The sequence below is a fragment of the Ictalurus punctatus genome, chromosome 12 (assembly GCF_001660625.3).
Source record: "Ictalurus punctatus breed USDA103 chromosome 12, Coco_2.0, whole genome shotgun sequence".
NCBI classification, from domain to species: Eukaryota; Metazoa; Chordata; class Actinopteri; order Siluriformes; family Ictaluridae; genus Ictalurus; species Ictalurus punctatus.
Genome location: NC_030427.2, coordinates 10,006,127 through 10,022,467, shown reverse-complemented (window position 1 = coordinate 10,022,467; position 16,341 = coordinate 10,006,127). Strand labels below are relative to the sequence as shown.

The 16,341-nt window shown below is 41.1% G+C and overlaps 1 protein-coding gene across 2 annotated transcripts in view; it reads right to left on the bottom strand.

Annotated features, from left to right (window-relative positions):
* The window catches only part of prkcaa (protein kinase C, alpha, a), a 191,435-nt gene that overhangs the window by 150,024 nt on the left and 25,070 nt on the right, over positions 1-16,341 (bottom strand). The gene's annotated exons all lie outside the window — the stretch shown is intronic.

Below are 16,341 nucleotides of genomic sequence, written 5' to 3'. Positions count from 1 at the left end.
GTTCTTGGGTCAGGTAGAGACATGACTCTTCTGACCTTAACTGGTTTACAGGCTTGATGGAATTGGTACTGATTACTGGGTGATCCAAGCACATAATGTCCCAAGCTGACTCAATAATGACATCATGAGAGCAGAACTGAGACGTTTCCCATGGACTCGAACAGCCGCCAGGCCTGGACTCTAAATCCCCCACACACTCCCAACCACCAGCAGCACTCAAAGCAAACAAATACTAAATAAATTACTGAATCCATTTTAATCCCGTAACACAAACAAGTAATAATATGAATCATTTTAATTTATAGCACCTTTCTTTTTTGTTTTACAAAAATTAGAATATGCAGTGATTGTCTGCCCCACCGTGCCTCTGTGTGTGTGGAGTTTGCGTGTTCTCCCCGTGCTGCGGGGGTTTCCTCCGGGTACTCCGGTTTCCTCCCCCAGTCCAAACACATGCACGGTAGACTGATTGGCGTGTCCAAAGTGTCCGTAGTGTATGAATGGGTGTATGAGTGTGTATGTGATTGTGCCCTGCGATGGGTTGGCACCCTGTCCAGGGTGTACCCCGCCTCGTGCCCCATGCTCCCTGGGATAGGCTCCAGGTTCCCCGTGACCCTGAAGGAAGGATAAGAGGTATAGAAGATGGATGGAGTGATTGTCTGGAAAAAGTGCCCTACTCCCTGTTCCCTCCAAACAACAAAGTGTAGACTATTACGGATGTTCTGTACCAGCTAATGTACACCCTATCATACTGCAACACATTTAGGGATTTTAGTGGATATTCTCCCTCAAGACTGGAAAAAAAAGGCAAAATAGTGCACTATATGGTATGGATAACAGAGTGTTATTTTGGGCATAAGGTAAGTAAAATTCTACCAAAAAGCTTGTAGGATAAGTAAGATCGATAAGTGTTTACGTAAGAGTAAAATTCCACTAATAGAAGAGCAACAACTTCATTTCTTTATCAAAAAAACGGGTACAAATCAAAGGGGACAAAGAGGTATTTGATCATTTTAAATGTATCATTAGAGTATGTCATAAATGATGTGTATTTATTCAAAGCTCTTTTTGCAATTCAAATGACTCGGAGGCCATCTAGCCCAAAAGCAAAAGTGTGAACGTTCCTTTCATCCATTTTCCATATCGCTTATCCTATATAGGGTCACGGGGGAGCCTGGAGCCTATACAAGGGTAACTCAAGGCAAAAAGCTGGGGACACCTTAGACAGGGTGCCAACCCATTGTAGAGCACAACTGCACACATATTCACACACTACGGACAATTTAGGAGTGCTAATCGGCCTACAATGCATGTCTTTGGACTGGGAGAAGAAACCAGAGTAACTGGAGGAAACTCGAATAAGCACGGGGAGAACACGCAAGCTCCATGGACACAAAATCGTAGATGGGATTCAAACCATCAACCCCAGAGGTGCGAGGCAACAGTGCTAATCACTAAGCCATCTTTCCCACCGGTGTGAACATTGATGACAAGACAATCTTAGCAAACAGAGACAAAAAAAAAAAAACCCAATAGAATTTTACCAAAAAAACAAAACAAAACAAAAACCCACCAGCATACAGTATATCGGTGGATGAGATAAAAAAAAAAACAAAAACAGTGAGGCAAAAAATCTGATGCGATAGCTACTTAATAATAAGCAGAGCCTCCATTTTATAAACCGATCATAAAGGACGCAGTCCCGCCATCTCGGTTTCTATTAGATGATCGAGGCATGAAATTTCACCCTGTGAGTTCACCCTTATAAAAGTGGCGCAAATCATAAGCATGAGTGAATATGCGTTTCTGGAAGGCGAATTTTATTCTAATTTTGGCTTGACCTGAAAAGGCAGAAATGTAGTTTTTTGATGTCTCCTGTATCACCATAGCAAGAGGCGAAGGAAATGCATGGTTCATACTTATAATGATAACGATTAGTGAGATTTGGTAGTCCCAATGAAAATGCATTAAGTTGAGGAAAAGTGTTTATAATGGATGAAAATGATGATGATGATGATATGTTTTAAGGCGTAGGGCGTACTTTTTACGATTTGTATCTATACACGATTGTGTTTTTATGTAAAGTGCTTTGAGAATCTACTTTTAAAGGCGCAATAAGAAAGAAAGTTTATTATTATAATGGCTTATCTGGAGCCGTTTCGGGCGCGGTGACACATAGCGCCTTCCTATTGGCCTAATAGATTGCCTAATAGATCGATCACTTATGCAGTGCAGGGATTTTTACTAATCGTGCTGCACGTACAAGAAGATTGTTATGGAGGCAGCTGACAATCTTGTCATGTTTTGAGTTTCATGCTCGGTCATGGTTAGCGGTCACACTAGATGCGCACCATGCCCGAGTCCCACTGAAACGTACCCGGGCCCAGTTCTTCAGGCAAACCCGGGTACAGAGCGATCACACTATTCAAACAAACTGGACTCTGAGGGTCAGACGTGCTCGGGTACGGTACAGGTTGAATGGTGTGAGTACACCCTTACAGGCAGCAAGAGGTCAGACTAGAAAACAAGCACAATGGAGCCTAGAGAAATGATGAGGTCCATAGAGATTGGGGGAAATGGGGGAAAAAACAGACGGTGGTTATATTGCATGTACACGGAGGTCATAAACAGACATGAAGTCATGTCTCTAAAGCCTCAATAATTTCACCTCTCGCTGAAATATCAGCTCAGGAACGATTGAGCAGAATTCATCGGGAGGGTTCCATTCAATCGCCTCGCTGCCGGGCACAGCAATTCAGGAGACAGCTGCTTGATTTTCAGGGTTCTCCATCGTGTCCGGAAAATCGACAACCGGTCAATCTTCTAGATATACGTTTAGCACAGTGCTGGCTTTCTGAACTACTTTTCACTGACATGACTCCATAGGATTTCGGCGTGATTAACTGTAGTGCTGCACCGTGCCGATATATCACCTCATATTGGAATTCATTCTAGGCTGATTTGGCGTATTAATGGCGGAGCGGAAGAGCTTTTCACCGAGAGGGTCAGCTGCTCCGCACGTAGGCTTGATTTAATATAACTCGATGCCCTTTTCTACGTCACATATCACTGATTGCAAAAACAGACCGCTCGGGTAATGCTAACCAGCATCGATTTCATGGCACAGTTAGCAACGTGATCATTTATGGCTGTCTATCACGTCATGCTGTACCCAGAATGAAGAGCATTTGCATATTCAAGAATCACACTATGTAATCAGAGTGATCAATTACACACGCCGCAGGTGGTCCGCTCTATTCTGAGGCTGGAGCTCTAAAAGTAGCAGCAGCGATAGCATGAAGGCGTGATGGCTACAGCCCAATAGCGTGCAGCTGAGCTCTTCGTCCATCGACAATCTTTCGGCCATGCTGCAAACAGGAGGACGGTAGGAAAAAGCCTGGGAACCTTGACGTCGTCTCTCGCACAGACACACCTATAAAAGGGTGCAGCTCTCTCTCAAGACATGAGAGGTCCAAAGATTAAAGGGGCAGGGTTATTTTTAATCCTCACTCCAGTTGCTGAGGCCAGCATCGTGCTGGGAGAATTGCCTGGACGAGGTGAGGGTCTGTCCCATAAACACACCATGTCTCCCAGAGGGTTCATAGCAAGGGTCCCAAAAGGAAAATAACTCCGCCAAATACAACAAGCTTGTTACTGACACACACAGAGCTATGACAGAGTATGTGTTTTATAGAAATCGGCCAATGTGAACTCATCGGATAGCTGCTTTATAAAGGCATCCAGGTTTAGATGTCCAGAAAACTGCTCGTTCTTATAGTAAAGGCCTGGGAAATTGCAGTCCTGCACAGTTTCAGGCTTTTTTTTTTTTTTTTTTTTTTAGAAGGGTTTGATGGTCATGTGATTAACGATACGTTTCCTGCTGGATGCAAGGAAAACAGCACAACGAATCACAACGAGATATGAGGAGCTAGTTCGTTTCACGAACGTTCCACGACATTGAACGTAACTATAAACAGACGAGAAGTACGACCCGTCGCTCTCGAATCAGTCCCTCCGGGATTTTTTGCGATCGCAGAAATGAATGCAAAATCAATGTTTGGAGGAGCTTGCAATTTTTTCGAAATGAACGCGGATTTTCTGCAGATTTGGACCAAGATGCGTCATTTGACGACATCACAACGTGCATTCAGCCAAATCCCTCTACGATTCACGTGCGACGAACAGGAGTACGGCTAAAACCAATTTACGAACTAAAACCATTTACCAACACTGCGAAAGACCGTGCAAAACAAATGTAGTTCAATTCCAGAAGTAAAAAAAAAACGCTAATTTTTAACAATCTGTAGCAAAATCAAGCATTTTTGGCTGCAACAATCACACAAACACTCCGTAAAATCCTGTACGGACTGTTTAATAAGTAAAATATTGTTATCGTTGGCAAATTGCTGTTGTATAAGAGGTGTAAAACATGTGCTGTTATTGATAATCAATTTCAGCATGATAACAGGGTGATAACGTGACTAGTGATGATTTTATTTTATCACTATTTAGTTAGCTGGGCAGTTGAGCTGTTTATATGGAATCCGCATTTAAGATCTTGGATTCATTTTCAAGTTTTGGACTGAAGAATCACTGAAGAATTTCATTTCGGTGGAAGTCAGAGGAAACTTCTAAAACCTAAAAAAAAAAAACGCTTTCAAATAAACGTTTAAATGAAGCAATTGTGTTTAATGCTCTGTCATTTTATATGAATTGACAACAATAAAATGAAATTAAAAAAATCTCATATCACGCCTTATTACACTCGCTTGTTTGATGGACAGCGAAGATCCTCCTACTGTTCAGAGTAATTTAACACTTCTGACACATTTAAAGCGTGTTAGATATTTATTTTGTTTGGTCAGGAAGAGCTGGTGCCTTCTGGGATTAAGAAGGGATGGTGATGCAATGCAAAATGAGTTTCAGTTCTGTTATCCACAAATGCACAGCTTTACACCTGCACACACCTCAGTATAATTGGATAACAATTTTTATTTTTGATTTTTTTTTAAATAAAAAATTCTACATTTTCACATGAGAAACTGAAATGGAAAGTGCAGGAGTTGAAAAAGGGAGCGTGTGGCTAAACAAAGGAGAATAATAAAAGATGTCATTTAGGACAAGCCGAACTAAAAATGAATAACTAGGAAATACACGGAGCTAAAAAAAAAACAACAACAAAAAAAACAGGAAACAGGAAACAGGAAGACATGACAGGAATTTATGATAAGGCTTCACGAAGAAACAAAGACGCAAGGCTATGCGTTTGTGTCTTTGTCTTTGTGTCTTTGTCTTTGTGTCTCTTGTCTTTGTGCACGGTGGCTTAGTGGTTAGCACGTGCGCCTCACACCTCCAGGGTCGGGGGTTCGATTCCCACCGTGGCCCTGTATGTGCGGAGTTTGCGTGTTCTCCCCGTGCTGCGGGGGTTTCCTCTGGGTACTCCGGTTTCCTCCCCCAGTCCAAACACATGCATGGTAGGCTGATTGGTGTGTCTGTAGTGTATGTGATTGTGTGCCCTGTGATGGATTGGCACCCTGTCCAGGGTGTACCCTGCCTTGTGCCTGGTATAGGCTCCAGGTTGCCTGTGACCTTGAAAAGGATGGATATAGAAGATGGATGGATATTAGTCTGTTTTGGATTTATTTCTTTCAAGTCATTCATATGAAAATGAGTTTCACATGTTTCAAAATGAAATTTGTGTGAAATTGAAATAAATAAGTGATTTAAACTTGGCAGCATAATCTTTATAAAACTTGCAATAACTCAACATGGATTATATGATTTGAAGACTAATAATCAAGGTTCACATTCATGAGTCTCTGTATATGGAATTGACACAAAATCAGAAGTTCTACCAGGACATGAATGTTTTTTTGTTTTTTTTCCCGAACCAGATATTCCTGAATATGAGATTTCTTGTGCAAATTGTCCTGCAAGCAATTTACAACTAGAAAGCCACCTTAATAAAAGGCCCATGTCTTGTATATACACAGATGTACATACACCAATCAGCCATAACATCCTCGCTGTTTTTTTGTTTTGCTTTTTTGTTAAGTTTAAACAGTGAATTTTTCTTCGTTTCGAAAGGCATCTTATATCACCGTTCAAAATGTATAATAAACACCGTGTGTGTTGCTGTTATAGTATTACTGAGTGGTGAAACCACTGACAGGTGATCTAAATAACATGGATTATCTTGTTAGAATTGCACCTGTCAGGGGGTGGGATATATTAAGCAGTAAGTGAACAGTCAGTTCTCAAAGTTGATGTGTTGGAAGCAGGAAAAATGGGCAAGCGTAAGGACCTGAGCGACTTTGACCAGGCCCGAATTGTGATGGCTAGACAACTGGGTCAGAGCGTCTCCAAAAATTAGTGTTCCTGGTATGCAGTGGTTAGTACCTACTAAACGTGTTCCAAGAAAGGACAACCGGTGAATAGCGACATGGTCCAGGGCGTGTGGGGAGAGTGGAGTCCATGCCTCGACGGGTCAGAGCTGTTTTTCCGGCACAAAGGGGACCTACATCTGGCAGGTGGTTTTAATGTTATGGCTGATTGGTGTAACAGTCAAACGCGCATAATCACCCATTACCTCAAAATTGGTCAAGACATGACAGGTCCTCGACTAATTATTTATTCATTTATTTACTTATTTATTTTGAACATAAGTTAAATGTATATTGCAAAATAATTATGAAATAAAATGATTTAGTCGTGCTATTTGCCATGTTTTTTCGTTGTTTTTTTTTTTTTTTTTTTTTTTAATATCGTATTTCCTTTATACAGTATCCATGCAGGTCGCTGGCTAAATGAGTGTGGATTTAGGTCCTTAAACTTTGAAAAGCAGGTGACTTGAGGCTGCTCTCTAATTAGCATGATTCTCAACGACTCTCTTTCCCACTCAGCAGCTTATCAGTTGAGCAAGAGATTGTTAACAACGTAGAAGTAAGTACAACATTTCTTCCATTTGAAAGAAAATTTGGTTTTATCTTCACAAAAAAAAAAAAAAAAAAAAAAACCCTTTAATAACACTTTCAAATTAGGAAAAAAAGGATAAAGGCGCTTGGACCAGATTGACCCAACGTACAAATTCTGCAGCAGTCAAGTGATTGCGGACAAGGGTTTCTCCGGCGATCGTTATGGCAAACGAAGTTAGCTAGCTGGATGTGCGTTGTGCGTTTTATTGTTTTCCTTGTTTGCGGTTTCAAAGTCCTTACACCGAAACGACGTGGACAGAAAACGTCGGGGGAAAGAGACTTTCTGAAAAATGTAAACGGCATGAAAGTAACCGCAGCCATCTTGACAATGCTACGAGGCTACATTTTGTTGGGAAGCTTAGCATTGCTGAACAGCTAAATGAAGGCTACAGGACTGGCATTAGAAGGCAAGGGCAACATTTATTTTCATGTAGTGCTACTGGCCATTGTTACGGCAACATTACAGTGTGTTTTCTTTTTTTTTTTGAGTGTTTAGTGTTTTGAGTGATTACCTTGATTACTTTATTGTTGATAATAAACCCACGTTAAACTCACTGATTCGTGGTACCTTACTGCATGCTTTAACAGTTGAATTTTTTAGCCAAGCAGTGGTGATGCATTGTTATTTCACCTGTTAAATGTCTATTCAACCATCACGCATTACTAACAGTGTGATTTTTGTGTTTGTTTGTGCCCTCCCCAAAATTTTTAGCACCAGTCGCTACTAGTAATGGACCTCAATCGCAGCCGAAATCTTTTCCATAAATATATGCCCCCATTTTGTTTTTAAAGTCCCACAGACCTCCCACTGCAGTTTGGGTACTGTGAGAAGTTTTGCTTTCAATGTATTTTGTATATTTGCTTTTTTGTTTTTGTTTTTAACATGTTCTTTTGTCTCTCATGTATGTGCCTGTATCTTCTTTATGGCCTAGTGTAATCTATAATATCCCCCTAATGTTACGGGGGCAGAAGGCTCTTGGACAGCCTTCTTTACTGACCAGGTAAATTTAGGGTGGGGCTGCAGATTTAATTTTCCTTTACAAATAATCAACATAACAGTTGAAAAAAAAAACCCAGCAAAGCAATTTGTGTTTTCTTTTTTTAATTGCTTCAAAATTGTACTCCCACTCGCGCACTGACGCACACACGAAGCTGCTCGCTCTTAATTTTGTCACAGAACAGTTCCTTTCAGTCAGAATAAAACTTCAGTTACAGGCAGTTAGCAAGAAAAACAGAAACAGATCAATAGTGATTCAATAAGAGTCGAGAGAAACTGTTATTGAATAACGTTTAACAGTACGACTTAATCATGCCTTCGCTATGACATCTTCAACACCCACAGTCTGCAGAGCTTTCCATTCAAAAGTGTGTATGTGTGTGTGTAAATCTCAAACTAACATCAGATTCAATGCCACAGTCTATTCAGAGTGAATTCAAGCCGATAAAGACAAGCTGCTATAGAAAATTCCAAGCTCTGAAGGTCAGCCTACAATGCGTCTGCAACTTCGCCGGCTCTAAGCAGGTGGCTGTTGGAGACTCGCTGCCCGTGAGTATCTGTTTCGACAAACCGACCCCCGTCTTTGTCGGTGAATGTATAGTCCAGGTCTCTGCGTGCAACTTCACTGTTTAAATTTGTCCTGAAATCTAAAGATGGCTGTACACTGTTCAACTTTCAAACCGACTTTGCCATCAAAGACAAAAATGGCATCTCGTGAAAGGATTATTCGGTACTGAATTGAATTAGAACGCACCGGTGTCCGATTTAGCACCGTTACGTCCAGACGGTTGACGACAGAGTTCTCAATCGATGCTTTTGTAAAATCAGCAATAGGGAAATAGCACAGGATGACGAAACAAATTCACAGGACAGCTACAAATATGGTAGAGGCAATGGTGAATCAAAAAAAAAATAGCCTTACTACCTCACCCTGACTTTGAGAAATGTTTCTCTTTATGCGACCACATTTTCTGAAGAAGCCCAGCTCACAGTGATTGACTAAAATATCACTTTTGGGTGTATCTCAACCACACTAAAGGTTCTAAAGGTTCATTTTAAAAGTCTCATTACTTCCAAAAGTGAAAAAGAAGGACGTTGTTTTTAGAGGTTTAATTCTGAAAGTGGTGCAGGGGCATTGTGGGATCTAATTACAAAATGAACTGGCTATATGGCTTGTGTCTGTTTCAGTACAGCACATAGTTATTCACCAACTCGATCAAATCACTGAGTGAGCGTATCACACTTACTGTACTTAGTAAGGTTTTTGTTAAACTGGCTCCTTTTAGTTTTAAAAGTAAATAAAATAAAACAATTTTTTTTTTCTTTTTAAATCAATCTTATGGCTGTTTTCCAGAATTCAGACACAGCAACATCTGATGCATCTTCAGATGCCCCCTGGCAACTAGGGGGCCAAGCACCCATTTGAAGTGAATGATTAGGCCACTGCGCTCTCACATACAACGTGATACCTAGAACACAAGCTAGTGAATGGGAAGGCACAGAATCAGAATTAATTATGGAAATGTTTCTAACCAGTCGGCCTACACGATGGGTCCTAGCTATGCCGGCTCAACGGTTACGGCTCGGAGTAACTGATCAGAAGGTTGGAGTACCCTGCGCTCTGACCCCAGCTTCCTAACGAGCTGGGATATGTCGAGAAAAGAATTTCACTGTGCTGTAATGTATGTGTGACAAACTAAAGGCTGCTTCTTCTAGCAAAAAAAAACAAACAAAAAAAAAAAAACACATGGATAACCATAAGCATTAAGTGTGTCTATGAAAGGAATAGCAGCCAGAGAACTTCCATGTTCCCTACTGGGACAGATTTTAAACAAGAACAGAATAAGTGTAGTGTTAAAAGATTTATATTTATTTTAAATTCCAAATAACTTTTCCAGGAGGATGCCATTGCCTGAGAAGAAAAAGCGTTCACAGTTCACACACAGGCCAAACCACAGGATCCCAAAGTTTATAGTAATAATACTGCAGGGATTTAGAAACATCCTATTGCTCCCCAGTATGCTTTTATGCCCTATTCTCCGGTTGCTCTTGCAAGAAAGGGAAATTACTGCACAGATTACTGCACAGCAGTGCAATTTACCCTCAAATCTTCTTCCAGTTCTAGGTTCCTCAGTGATATACACAGCACCTCTCAGTGACACTAATGATCAGCTTCTGAATTATATTATCACCTGACTTGATGATGTTATAATTGGCATCGTACATAAAAACGACTGCAATTACTCAGGAGTGCAAGGAAGCATGGGGGTGCATTTCTGCTTCCATTTATCCGATTATTGCCGTTGCAAAAACCTTTCCACAAAGTGCCGTGGTGGCACAATCATATACGTGCGCATTACACTCAAACCCACACTCCTGCCATCTTCGCTTTTAACGAGGAAAATAAGGATTCAGATCAGATAAGTACAGCAGCCAAGCAATTATAGACAGCTTATCCATTCGTTTAGAAAGCACTACATTAGTGCTCTTGATGAGTCTTGTTCACCGCGAGTGTACGTGCAAAGTGAAGAATCTGCATTGTCCTACTTCCAGGGCAGAACCACACAGCTGTGTACTCAGCCATACTCTTTATGTCCTTAAGAACCCACTACACATTACCGGTTAAAATATTTACCAGTGCATTAATCCATCCGTCCATTTTCCATACACGGGGCCACGGGGAGCCTGGAGCCTATCCCAGGAAACCCCGACTGCAATTACCAATTGGTTACAAGTTACCAAAAGCCCCCCACCCCCAAACTGCATTAAGGTCAATATTGAAAACACTGTGTATCAAACAAAATTTATGAGGTAATCACTGCTAAATGTGTGATAAAGTCTGATATAAGACATTTTTAGTGTAGTCACAGTGAAGGAGATGTGCCACTGTACCTGTCAATTCAAGTGTTGGAGGTGTGGCCTCTTTGTCTATCTGTCTGAGTGAAGGAGAAATGACCATTCCACTTAGCAGTTTGTTGAAAGAAGGTGTGGCCTGTCTGACTGTCAATCTGAGTATAGAGGGTGTGGCTTCTTGGTCTGTCAGTCCCAGTATAGAAGTTGGGGCCTTTCAGTCCAAGTGAAGAAAGTGTCTGCTCTGGTAGGCGTGGCCACACATTCAAATCACACTGCCTGTACAATAGTCAATCATATCATCTCACGCTCTACAGTGCGTACTTCCTTCATATATTATCAATAAGCATGAGACACATCCTACTAATCAGACAGGTCAGCGTTGTAGAGAAGGACAAACTGTTGTTGCTCGACAGACAACAGTGAAAAACCTGAAACATCAATTATACCATAATGCAGTGGAGGACTTCCTATAACATGCTGTTTTAAAACGTACTCCATGTTCATAAATATTTATACTCCCCCATGCTGCCTCTTAGTAATGCACTTCAGGTGGGAAGCAAATTGGCAACAAGTGGTACTGCTACAAAGTAATACACCATCTATTGTGCATATCGAACACACACAGGTTATAATTTCATTTGAGAAAACGTTCCTTTTTTTTGCTTTCCTGAGATCACGGGAACTCATATCAAGCTCGAGAGGTTTGTTTTCTGCCACACACGAAAAAAAAGAAAAAAAAACGACAATGCTAGAGAGAGAGAGAGAGAGAGAGAGAGAGAGAGAGAGAGACGACTTCCAGGTGACAGCACACATACACACTCAGAGACTGTATCTCCTTTGCCTGGTCTCTGTCTCAAACTAATTGCTAAATTGGCAATAGCAGGCCATCCATATGATCAGACTAGAAAGTTAAGTGACAGACAGGTCTAATATCCGTGTGCTGTGGAGGGGTTTTGGGATTTCAGACAGAGTCAGATAGGGTCGGGCAAGCAATAAAGGGAGGGGAATGAGCGAGATGAGAAAGAGATGAGAGAGGGACACAGAAGAGGAAGACATAAAGAACTGAAGACACGAACAGAGGGCAGATGAGCAGAAATATTTACAAACAGTCTGAACTAGAGAATCATATACGCATAGAGTATACAGAGGTGCCAACGCCCAACCTGTTCTGTCTGTCAATCCAGAGGATATTAAATGAAAACCTCTAAAACAGCCCAAGGGTATACACACACACACACACACACACACACACACCGTGACTTACAGTAATCTAAAAGTAATCAAACATGTTTACTTTTAAAGCCTCAGGGAACCTACGTCCATGATTGCCTTCTGATTACGTTAATGGCGCTACCATGGGCCACATGACGTACAAATTATGAATAAGTAGCCTCTTGCAAATGTTCGACTTGTAACATGTTCATAAAAATATTACGGGTAAACGTAGCTCCTAACTGAAAGTTGTAGGCAAAAATAGGCTAAATATCGAAAATAGTCTAAGTAGTCTAAAAGTAGGTTGAAAAACGCAGGCGACGTCTCGAGAAGTCTAGTTCTCAAAGATTGTACAGTCGGGTACCCCGTTAAACATTAAAAATAAAAACAAACAGATAACAAAATTGGGCACATTATTTAAATATGTGCAGTAATATTTTGTCTATTTTATGGAGCCAGAGAATTTTTTAAATTTTTTTTTGAACTTTCCACCCATGGAATCCATTCGCAGTTCTAACAGGATCAGAGGACCACAGAACCAAAAAAACAGAGCATAAACCACCAGGAGAATCGGCTACAGCAAAAAGTGTCCGGCTAGAAGTTACACAGCTATTATGTTTGGCAAGACTTCGCAATGAATGAATGTTTTGGGGGGTTTTTTTGGCATTTTTATACTAGATACGGGTTATTCAACTTAAATTTGGCCCAGTTACATTATAACGGTCTGAACGTGCAACTAACATGACTGAATGGTGGCAACTGTCACGACTTCCCCTTTAAGCAGCGTGCTGAAGAGCACGTGAATGCACGCTGCTGCGCAAGGTGCGCGAGCACCTGCTTTTTCGTTGTTGACATTCGTGACATTTGGATGTTGATGCATTTGTTATGTTTTGTTATGTCTCCTCCCTGTTCCGTCATTGGCTATTGTGTCACGTGTGTCCGAATTGCCCTCGGCCGTCAGCCATTACGAAGCCGATTATGTACGTATATATACCGCGCGCCTCCCAGCACACGGCGCGGAATATTAGAGTAGTTTGAATGAGTTAGTCACTTAGTTTAGAGTCCTCGCGATAGATAACCGTAGTCTTAGTTCATGTCATGTTTCATGGTTCATGTTCAGGTTAGTTAGTTTAGTTCACGCTGGTTTCTCCGCTACCAGTCCCGCGCTATATTCCATGTTTCTTGTTTGGTTCCTCGACTCTGTATTTCCGTGACCGCGACCTTGATCCCTGCCTTTCCCCTTTATGCCTGTTTGCCGATTGCCTGACCGCTTGCATGTTTGTGGATTACGTTTTGGATTTGTCTGCCTGTCTCTCTCTTAAATAAACCTGTTTTACTGCGATTGCATCCTGCCTTATCTCCGTTACGTCACGACACGTGACAACAACAATTCGTTTTTAATGCGTGATTACCACTGATGAGTTTACTGTACGGCATTGTCACAGAAGTGGAATGGCGGTAGTCGCGTTAGAATTTTGGAGATCACGAACTCTGCTGGTGGGGTTTGGTTTTACAACTGCTATGTCAATAAGATTAAATCACAAACAAACGTGTTTTTTTTTTTCACGGCACAACAGAAGCTAATTAAGGAACTTTAATGCCACTCTTAGTGTTAAGATAAAATTCTTTTTGAATTCAACCCCTCTGGATGAACAATAGGCAGGCCTAAACTTGGGTAAAGCTTATATAAGCCAATCACAAGGATGACATTGGTCGTGGCTCCAACATAGCTTTAATCAAAACTGTATTCATGCTTGAAAGGGGTTTATAAACTAGAAAGAAAGACTGACTAGCCAGGAATAGCTAAGCTAGCAAGTTAGGCCTATCTGATAATTATATAATTACGTAGGTTTGTACAAGTAGGGCTGAAAGATACAAAATTGTCTGCAAACTCAAGAGGAGCTCGTGTTCTAACAATAACCCTAACAAAAATGTGTAATAACAGGAAACAACTAGCTAAAAGAAATGAAACATGGCTCTACTGTGCACAATCCATTCCAGTGATGATACGTTTGTGGTGAATTTGAATGGTAAAATGTGTTCTGAAAGCCAGAAGTCCAACCTGTAAGATCCTGAACTGTTTTTACTGTATGTCATGAACATCCCACATCTGATTATGTAATGCTTTGGCTATTACACTGCTGGAAAAGTGCTCCTTTAACCAGTAACAGCATGTAGTTAGGGGATAAGGGCTAAGCTAGTCCTGGGATTTGAACCTAAGTCATTAGAACAAACCATATACGGCGAGCTAGCACTCTGTGGTATAACTTAATGATGCTATAGACCATTGTTCAGAGTTTCCCACAGAAGTGAGGTGTTACAATAGGTGATAAAGTCTGAAATTCAGATAATGCCCCCCTTAAGCCAGTCATTACAGCCTTAAATTTTGTGTGTCAGCAAATCAACTGACTTCATTTCTGTAAGGGAGAAAATTTCAATTCTATTTTTATTCATGGTTTTCCCCTTTCCAGAGCTGATTTAAAAAATATAAAAAACAGTAGTCGGTTTTCACACTCCTGAATAAGACGCTCTGATCGACTGTAATACATCAATCGGTACCACTAAAGTTGACAAACGCAAACCGATCTCTATACCAAATGGCAATGTAAGCAATTGTAGTTTGTTGACAGAAAGAAATATTACACTCTCTCAAGCGTTCACTAATGCATCACTTTCCTGAAAATAGCACAGAATTGCGACAGTCTAAAAACGGCAATGATGTCATCATGTCTCCTCACAAGCTCATCTGAGAGGTATAAAATATCACAAATGTTTGTGTTACAGGTTTCCTCTTTGCGTCACGGTTCCTGTTTACTCGTGTTTACATTCCCGGTGTAGTCCTGTCCATGGTTTGTTACCTGATTGTGTTAATCTGTTCTATGTTAGTCCTTGATTCATTTGTCTAGGTACACCATGTTGTATCAATGTATCATCGTGAAGTTGTGTATTTCATATTATTAAGTCAGAGACTTGTTTTCTTCTTTTCTTTGTCACCGATATTTGGTTCCAAACTAGAAGCATTTTGGCACTCAGCAATTTTGCTGACTGAAAAAACCCCAGCCCCTTTTCATTAGAAGCAGGTCTAATGACTCAAGATTAGATACTGGCTTTGGGACCAACACTGGCAGAAAAGGGTTGCAATAGAACAGCTGTTGGCCCTTAACTATCGAAATGCCTGTACAGTATAAAACCATCCGCCAAACAGCTTATGCAAATGCTATACCTTAAAGGCAGCATTCTGTGTGTGTGTGTGTGGGGGGTTGGAGGTTCGAATCCTACCTCCGGCGTGTGTGCACGGAGCTCGCATGTTCTCCCCATGCTTCGGGGCTTTCCCCCAGGTACTCTGGTTTCCTCCCCCAAGTCCAAAGACATGGACCAGTCCAAAGACATGGAGGCTTATTGGAATTTCCAAATTGTCTGTGGTGTGTGGACGTGTGTGTGATTGTGCCCTGCGATGGGTTGGGACCTCGTCCAGGGTGTCCCCTGCCTTGTGTCCCGAGTTCCCTGGTATAGGCTCCCGACTCCCCTGTGTAGGATATGTGATATGGAAAATGGATGGATAAATGGATACCGCAGCTTTGTGTGACACACACACACACACACACACACACACACACACACACACACACACACACACACACACGGTGGGATTTGGCACAGAGTGTGAGTACACTATAGGCTTTGTGTGGCTTTATTACCAGTTGAGCCAGTCATTAATGAAAACATTAGAGTCAGACTGAGTCTTAGCACATGCTTCTCTGGCCCGCTCCATCCCCCATGCCATATGCCTCCAATTACATCCTAAACCAGGTCCCAGTTCTAAACCCTAGACAACCTGTTAAGCAATGATTTACTGCAATGCTGGTCTGTAACACTGACGTTGCAAAAGGCTTTTACAGTGTAGCCTGGATAAAGATAGCATTGAACTCACAGGTTAAACATAGCAGTAAGTACTCACTTGAGTGCTGATTTACACACCAAGCCTTTTGCAACTTCATGCTAAATCTTGAGCTTTCGACCCACAAGAAGATTTTCAAATCATACTTGTGCTGTCTGTCGGAGCAGGTACTGAGATGTAATTTCAAAATTCCAACTTCCGCACATTCACAATTCACAGAGAGGGATAAAGAGATAGCGATAATCGGCCGAGCGTTAGGTCACTAGGGTAATGAGGTTTTAACATCGGATCAGTTTCAGTTTTTCATATACTAATGAAACATACGCAGCTGTTGTGAATATATATATATATATATATGTGTATATATATATATATATATATATATATATATATATATATATATATATATA